The sequence below is a fragment of the Oryctolagus cuniculus genome, chromosome 4 (assembly GCF_964237555.1).
Source record: "Oryctolagus cuniculus chromosome 4, mOryCun1.1, whole genome shotgun sequence".
Lineage (NCBI taxonomy): Eukaryota > Metazoa > Chordata > Mammalia > Lagomorpha > Leporidae > Oryctolagus > Oryctolagus cuniculus.
The window spans coordinates 6,772,813-6,781,668 of record NC_091435.1 but is presented as its reverse complement, the minus strand read 5'-3'; the positions used below and the strand labels follow the sequence as shown (position 1 = coordinate 6,781,668).

General features: G+C 51.5%; 1 protein-coding gene across 2 annotated transcripts in view; it reads left to right on the top strand.

Annotated features, from left to right (window-relative positions):
• The first annotated feature begins 606 nt into the window (after positions 1–606).
• Positions 607–8,856, top strand: part of KCNJ15 (potassium inwardly rectifying channel subfamily J member 15) — a 44,391-nt gene continuing 36,141 nt past the window's right edge. The window contains exon 1 of one of the 2 annotated variants that reach the window (XM_008274885.4): positions 607–1,123. The gene's annotated coding sequence lies outside the window, so the exon portion shown is untranslated. The remainder of the gene's footprint in view (positions 1,124–8,856) is intronic. The other variant, XM_008274884.4, reaches the window with a different exon arrangement.

Genomic DNA, 8,856 nt, shown 5'->3' with positions numbered 1-8,856 from the left:
CCAAGATCCCCATGCACTGTGCCACAGAAAGACCCGAAAAGTGTAAGAGCCACGGGCTGGCCTCCCTGCGTGTGGTGGCCGTGAGACGTGTCCTCACACAGGAGGGACGCCTGACTGTCCTCCATCCCAGAGTCTGAACCGTCTCCCCTGGGACGTCTGCTCCCAGCGTGGAATTCTCACCATTTCTCACAAAACAGGCTCTCTGTAGGGATCCTCGAACCCGGATCCCAGGAGCCAAGAGAGCCCAGTTTTACCCAGAGCTATGCAACCAACGTCTTTACCTATTCTTGTCATTAATGGAAACAGAAGTGACAGACGTATCAATGGGACCACGAGGGAGGGCTCGGAGCTAAAGCCAGGCGACCCGTGGCTCTTTCTTAGCTATTTTATTTGGAGGGAGGCTGTGTGTGTTTGTCCTGCTTTCTCCAGGAGGCAGGGACTTGTGTCACTATTCGTGTGGGGGTGGGGAGAGGGAAGAGGAAGAAAGATGGAGAGATAAAAGAGAGCTTGTTGGAAAAGATAATAGGTTTATTTATTTATACTTTACTTAGGCAAAGGGGACCTTTGGAAAGGCTCTGATAAGAATGGCCAAGGTTTTTCCGAGATTAAGCGGCGTTCTTTAAAAGGACACTGGCTTGCTTTCTCCCAGGTGTCTGGGACCCCTCAGGACTGGGTGCCCATCTGACCCCTGTGCTGCAGATTTAAGACACAACACGCTGCTGGCACCACGGACGGCTTTCTCAGATTCTCTCTCTCTCTCTTGCTCTCTCTCTCCCCCTCGCTCTGTCTCTCACGTTCTCTCCTTTCCTCCCTCCCTCTCCTCCGTCCCTCCCTCCTCCACCCAATCTCTCCCAATCTCTTTCTTTCTGTGTTTAGCTCCTTCAGGTAATTCCTCCTCAGACTTGTACCAACTTGTTTTTGACTGACAGTGCGCAGGGAGAGAGTTCTCTGTGAGTGGAGATGCCCTGAGCACCTGGCTCCCAGGCGACCTGCACAGACCACTCATCCCTTGCCTTGTCTGGCACTTGGCACTCCCTGCTCCGTGCAGGTAAGAGGCACACGCTTCTGTCAACACTGGAGCCCAGCGCGCTGGAGATACTGTTGCAAAGCTTGACTTCTCAAGGTAATGAAAAAGTTGTGATTCTTTTAAAACTTGCTTAAATCATTCAAGACGTCCAAGCTTATCTGGGGGAGAATTTACAAGTGCAGTTTGCATGTGGAAAACGGGTTTTTCCTTAATGATGGGGCAAAAAAAAAAAAAAAAAAAAGAGAGGGGGCTTTAGTCTTGCTGTGAAATAATATCCAGATGTTGTCCTGTTTGCTGTGGGAGTCGGGGCTCTAGATCAGGGGAAGAATGACTTCTCTTTGCAAGGGGTTTTCTCCCACGGCGTCTGTCGGAGCGAGCTAGTTATTGATTTCCAGCGATTATATAGCGCTTTGGCTAATTCTCCAGCCGAACTTTCCCTTTGTCAGTGGAGAAATGAGTTTGGTTTGCCGTAAGGCGAAACCTCACTGGAATATTTTAGTCTGTTACCTCTCTTGGGGAGGACACAGGTTATGTAAGTTTTCTGTGGTAGGTATAAGGAATGTAAACAATTCTGACTTTGGAAACATCAGAAACCTTGTTCGCGACCCGTGGGGAACGCCTTGGGTCCTCTGTGTACAATTTCATGCGGATTTAGCCTCTTCTCAGCTAATAAACGTGACGCTGGGTGAAGTTTCCACATCGCTCCGGTAAAAACCAACGTCTGCTCCCTGTCGGCGCGGGCGCGGCCGCCGTTAGTGGCCTCAGGGAATTAAGAATCTGTGGACGTTTCTCGACCTAGCGATTTCTTGGAGTCGCAGGTTAGAAAGCACACAACAAATGCAGGACTTCACGGGGAAAACTAAGCCCCAGAACTCTGCCTCTCTCAGCACTAGCACTTTGCTGTATTCTTTTCCATGCGGGCATTCCTCAATCTTCCCCCACCCCTTGACCTATGGGAAGGATTTTGGGGCAAAAAAAATTGCAAATGATGCTGCAACTTCTTTCTTTGGAACTGTTGTTCCAGATCCTTCTTCATCCTCTCCTAAACAAATATGTCATGATTAGGAATAGCCCCAGGTGACCAAGTATCTCCAGTTAAAAATTCCCTAAAACTTCAAAGAAAAGCGTCCTGCCGTAAAAGCATCCCGCATTTTTAAATGCCGGAGTTGGTGATCTGTTCTATGGGGCGACTTCCAGCAGAAGCAATTCAACACTCACCTCACACACGGGCTCCCCCAGGCTGTATTTTCTAGCAGCTTTTCTCTTGCTTGGCGGTAGCTACCGTAAATGACCGAGACCCCGGCAGGAAGCGACCTACACAAGGCTGGGATGAGTTCACCCACATTGCCAGCCGTCCTATCTCAGAAATGCTACCCACACAGCGGAGCAGACATTTCTTCGCTGAATTCAATAAACGCTTAAGTAGCTTAGAGAAATAGATTTAGTGGGATTTTGTGATTCTGGTTGCTTAAGGAAAACACATTTCCGAGAAGCTCTGCCTCCCTCTCTCCGTGCCTTCCTGCCACCGACAGTTGTGGTCACTTCACACAAAGCGCCATCTCCCCAGTTTCCTCTTCTCCTACTTGCCACCGGGGCAGGCAGCTGCGTTGTGGGGCCAAGCAGAATGCGAGACCCCAGGATCCGCGTGCCAGCGACGACCTGCAGCCAACAAAAGCAGGTTTTTTGGCTCCTTCCCCCAGGGCTGAGCACGCCTAACCTCTGCTTTTGTATTGAGGATATCTTGAAAGTGCTGTACAGTGTGTGTGTGTGTGTGCATGCGCATGCGTGTGCGTGTAACCATATGTCTGAGTGAGAGCAGCACATATGTGGCTGTAGGCTCTCCGTAGAGAGGCAAACTTCTCTGACTTAATCAGAACACGTGACAGACTGGAAATGTCCCTGTCACTCCTCCCTCATCTGTCGGAGACTTGGAGCAGCCCCTAACTTCCACGCATCTGTTGCTCCACAGAGCTGCACCGCCTGGGGAATGCCTCTCCGGAGTGGAATCTTAGAAGCCACAAGCCCAGAGCAGGCGCCGGTAGGGTGACGGAGCTGGGCTGAGCGTTCCCTGCACTTGCCGGTTTAGGGCACGGAGCCCTCCCCGGTCCCCGGCTCCTGTCACGGCTACTGTCTCCTCCCTTACTACGGTCCGCCCAGTTCATGGCGGGTAAATCCGGCGTCTCCTGGCGTGTTGTTTTCGTTCCTCTTGCCAGTAAAAAGGGCTCTGCTCCTAAGACAGTGGAGATGCTACTGTGAGGGTTCATGTCAGCTTGTGTTTGCCACCTGAAGACTTGGTTGGGTTGTAACAGGCAGTGCAGGGGCGAAGGAGGCAGAAATTGGTGTGGGGCTTTCTCTCTCTCCTGCCCCTCACTGTTGTCTCCCAACAGCCCCTCTGGAGTGAGGCTTTCAGTGTGCCTGGAGGTGGGGTGTAGCCGGGCAGGGCTGGGCACCAGCATAGCAAGGGGAGCCCAGAGCCCAGGGCAAGTGAACTTTGCTCAGTGCCCCTCCAGGGACCCTGGAAGCAGACAAGTCCGACCCAGCACCCCTGGTCCTGCATTGCCACACAGGCTAGCTTCCTTGTGCCGGTTTTAGAGATGGGTAGAGGAGCTGTGGGGCCCTGAGAAGCTTCCAGAAGTTCCAGAAGGCACCCAGAAGTTCCAAATCCCCCTTGTGTTACGGGTCCGCAAGCAGCCAGCTCCCCACCTACACAGGGCGGCTGCTCGTTGTCATGCTGCCGGAGCCCACACCACGGATTCGACCCCATTCCCAGGGCTTCTTGGTCAAGTACATTTGTGCTCTTCTAATGGTGCTCACTGTGCAGTAACTGGAGCAGAGCTCAGCAGCTCCATGGTCACCGCAGGCCACACTGGGGGTCACACGTGGCCCACTTCCACGAGACACGCTGTGCTCCCAGAGCGATAGTTGTACTGAACGAGACCTTCCCCACAATCAGAACATGAGTTAGGATCCCTCGACCGCGCTCACAACGTCAGAAGAGACTTAAAACAAGGACTTGCTTGCTTTAGATTTTGGGTGGTGAGCTCCAGGTGCCAGCCACCTGAGTCAGTTCCAGGAGGGGGCGACGGCGAAGTGCAGGAGCTGATCTGTGCTCCCCCAGCCCTGAGGGTGCAAAAGGGAAACTCTGGAAAGAATTAGCAATGAAATAAGCAAGGTTTTGCTTTGTTCTTCCCATGAGCTGAGGCTCAAATTCAGAGCAGTCCAGGGGGTCCCTTCACACCCTACCTCCCGCAGGGAGCAAGCGGAACCCCAGGGGGCAGCAATGCCTTCGAACGCGCCCTCATTTGGGGTAAGTGACCACAGCCCTAGGATTACAGGTCCTGGTCACGGTGAGGGTCACTGCCGGGCAGCAGAGGTACCGAGGGGGTGATGCCAGGCGGAGCACTGTTGTGGGAGTCCTGGGCTGTCCCATGGAAGCAGGTGGCCTGGCTTTGGGTTTCACGCAGATCCTGTTCCGTGTGAGCACCCTGGTGTCAGCCGTGTTCTTGCGGGTTCTGTGCTGACAAGACCTGATGATGCTTGTTGATTACAAAATTGAAGGACTTCCTTAAGGAAAGTGAGTGCAGGTGTGTGATTGTCAAATGAGCTACAAAAGCAGGAGCCCTGAAGGCCTGTCTGATAAGTGTCTTACGTAATAGTATTGTTTCTTGAATGAGCGTTGAATTAATTTATGTAAACCTTAGCTGTTGGCTGCCCTCTCAGTCACTCTGAGAACTGATAAGCAGAAATATCCAGTCATCTGGCTTCTCCCTATCTAATGAGCAGGGATCTACGGAAAATGGATCTGGCTGGTGTCTGGAATGTTTCTCATTGTGTTGACACATTGCCAAGGGAGGTAGTTCCTCACCCTGTGGCTGAGCCCCCAGGTCAGGTCCAGGCCTTCTTGTACGTGGCTCTCAGAGCAGGTGGGTGCTGGAATTAATGATGCACTTTTTCTACCAGGAAAACCCATAACACAAAAGCCCAAAGTACACTCTACTGGTGGTGAGCCTAGAAACTAGAATGACATTGGCTGCACCGGTAACACAGCCGTGTGTGTCTCTTTTAGACTTGAGGGTTTGCCCCAGCAGAAGGTCTGTGTGTCTGGCTGAGGGCCCTCCTTTTCCCGCCATTTCTATCACTCTGTTTCCCATTTCCGATAGCACTTATCAGTGTCCTTTCTCAGTCTGGGTGCTTACTAAGCCCGTGCCTACCAGCCCAGAGAGTTCTCTCCCTTCATGATGTGTACAGTAGCAAATATTTGCAGATTGATAGCTTGCTCTGTCCTGGTCCCCTTTGCTAAACGACACGAGGTCGCCCCCGAATCTTGCTGTCTTGCTGCCTAAATGATCGCATGTCTCTTCGTCCTACCTCGTCAGAGCCGGTTGGAAAAGTTTATCACTGGCTTGGGAAAGTCGTGGAATTTGGCATCATCTCCCCTCTTGCTACCAACCCCATTCCCACCTACCTGGTGGGAGGAGGGGAAGTGGATGAACCCTGGGGCGCCTGGCTCCTGTGGTCGGAGCATGCTCTAGAGGCTAAGGAATGAGAACCCCACCCTGCCTTCTGCATGTTTTCCCAGCCATAGACACAGTGTACAAACAGGTCGTGAGCTGCAGCACCTGCAGACTTACAGGCACAAGCGACAAAGGCAGCGTGGGTGTGCATTTAGCCACTACGAGAGCGGCCAACTTGACTGCACAGGCATGGATGGTCCATCCCAGTGTTGACAGTAGGACACAAGAGCGCTTCATCTTCAACCTCTGTGGAGCAAATTTCCTTTTGATCCAAGGTTCATATTACAGATTAAGCATTTCCCCCATTGCCCGCTAAACAGTGTTTACTGGAAGTGCCGTCGTAGAGACGTTGATGACATCCAAAGGATTCAGATGGGGTATCTCATGACTCGAGTCTAGCCTACAGGGACGCTGTGCTAATCTGCTCAGAATCGCCCAGGGTTCCGGCTCCTGGCCCCGGTGAAGAGAAGACCTCTCAGATGCTGCCCCTGTGCTTGTGGGGAAGGAGTGAGTCTCCCAGCCAGAGGCAGAGGAGAGGGTCCCAGAACACAGTCAAGTCTTACAGCCAAGCATCGTCTATCCTGGGAGGTTCTGCTGGGGAAGGCTCTTGTCTACCTCTAGCCCTGCAAGAAATAAAAGCTGCACTCCGAGAGGTGCTGGAACTCCGTCTCGCCCACAGTGCCTTCTTGGAACTTTCCAGTGATCAGTAACAGATGGAAACCTTCAACAAGTCCTACAGGAAGGCATCCTTTACCTTTAAATCTGAGTTCTGTATTCATTTTGGATCATAGAACGATCCGTACCTGCTTCCACCCCTAGAGTTGTGTGTGTTTCTACTTCTCTGTAATGGTATTTCTTGAATCACATGCACTGACATACAAGGGATAACTTTTCTTATAACTTCATCTACCATGAACCTAACTCTATCCCGTTCTGCAGACACACAGCCTAGACCTTTCTATTGAAGTGTTTCAAAAATACAAGGTGCACCAAACAGTCATGGGAAATGGAATTAACTGGATGAAAAGATAAGTTTAGTCTGAGGCAAAAGTACTTTGAAACCCATGCATTTTTTTCAGAATATGCATTTCTCTGTGGCCTTTTTGAAGACTCCTCATATATATATTTTTTTCATATATATGAAATATATGAAATTGATATATATGAGATATACGTGAAATTCATATATATGACATGTACATTTCATATATATATATATATATGAAAACTGCTAACTGCTATGTTTTCTCCCTCGGTGAATGTTACGAAGTGGTCGATCGGTTACTGGGATTGTGGAAGTGGCATTATGAAAGTGGGAGACATCGGTCGTGAGTGGGGAAGGAACAGGGACCCAGGTGCTGACAGTAGAACAGCTGTGCCAACACAATAAATAGGAAGCGTGTAGAACGTTTTCAAAAGAAGAAAACAAAGAAACTTGAAATAAAACAGAACGAAGATCTGGAACTGGTAGAGGCCAGCAAGAACTGGAAGTTAGATCCTGGGGAAGTAAACTGGGAGATGAGCAGAGAGGGTGGGAGATGGGCAGAGAGGGTGGGAGATGGGCAGAGAGGGTGGGAGATGGGCAGAGAGGGTGGGAGATGAGCAGAGAGGGTGGGAGATGAGTAGAGAGGGTGGGAGATGGGCAGAGAGGGTGGGAGATGGGCAGAGAGGGTGGGAGATGGGAAGAGAGGGTGGGAGATGGGCAGAGAGGGTGGGAGATGAGCAGAGAGGGTGGGAGATGAGTAGAGAGGGTGGGAGATGGGCAGAGAGGGTGGGAGATGGGCAGAGAGGGTGGGAGATGGGGAGAGAGGGTGGGAGATGGACAGAGAGGGTGGGAGATGGGAAGAGAGGGTGGGAGATGGGCAGAGAGGGTGGGAGATGGGCAGAGAGGGCAGGTGTGCTGCATTCCTGGGGCGGGAAGGGGAGATCCAGCCCCTGGGGCAGCAAAATCCAGGAGACAGGAAAATTAGCATCGCCTCAGTCTCCACCAAACACTATGCTTTAGATACATGGCAATCAAAGTCTTTGGCTCCCAATGTGTTTTAAATCTTAAATTTAAGAAAACTTGCTAAGATTTGCCCATTTAAAGATGAAATCTTACAGCACTAAAACTTGTAAGAGCCCTTTCTTCTGTGATTGCAATCAAGTGCATTGCCCTCAGATGGGGAGCAGTCGGTGTCAGTACACGGCATTCAGAGTCGGGCTGCACAGGGTATATACATTGAAACATGAATTTCACAATTATGCATATTAGCGTGTCTGGCCCAATATTCTGGGACTGTTCCCTAAACTTTGCTTCCCGTATGACTCCACCTAACTTACAGCTTCTGACCAGTCTGACTTGCCAGTCCCACAGTTGGTAGAAACACATACGTAGTGAGTTTTAATCAACCCCCTTTCAGATCATGGCTCATCAAGCTCTACCCCTTCTAGAACTCGCTTGCTGAGGGTTTGCCCTGCAGGAGGCTGGGTGTTGTTCTGTCTTTCTGGAAGGAGACGTGGGCCTTGAGCTCACAGGCACCCAAGCTGTTCTTGGCGACCCAGCAGGAGAGAAGAGGGAGGCCGCCATCTGTATGTGCGTGGGCTGAGTCCTCTGAATGGGAGAGTGGCGACAAGAGCCAGGCGAACGCTGACAGCTGGCACTGCTGAGGGCCTGCTGGGACAGTTCCAAGTACTTCTGCAACCTCACTCGGGACGGCTTCATCACTAACTCCCGCAAAGATGAGGCAACCCCGGGTGCAGAGGTTAAGTGACTTGTTTATGACCCGAGGCTTCCGCAGGGCGTGACACTGACCTTGGAAGTGGGGTCATTGGTCTTCAGAGGCCACGTCCTTCCTTGCTCTGCCCGGGGAGGTGAGACTCCAGGGCAGACAGGTTGAGAAGGATTGCGAGGCAAGCAAAGAGGAGCCATGGACGGTTTTGGATGCCAGGGTTCTGAGCTGCAAGTCAGATTCTGGTTGTGGCCGAGTGACGAGCTGGACTGGTGCTTTGATTAGTTGGATCAGGGGCCGGTGCTGTGGTGTCGCGGGTGGGGCCACCACCTGCAGTGCCAGCATCCTATATGGTCTCAGGTTCGAGTCCTGGCTGCTCCTCTTCCAATCCAGCTCTCTGCTATGGCCTGGGAAAGCAGCAGGGGAGGGCTCAAGTCCTTAGCCCATGCACCTGTGTGGAAGACTGGGAAGAAGCTCTTGGCTCCTGGCTTGGCATCAGTGCAGCCAAATGGGGAGTGAACCAGCGGATGGAAGACCTCTCTCTCTCTCTCTCTGCCTCTTCTTCTCTCTGTGTGTAATTCTGACTTTCAAATAAATAAATATA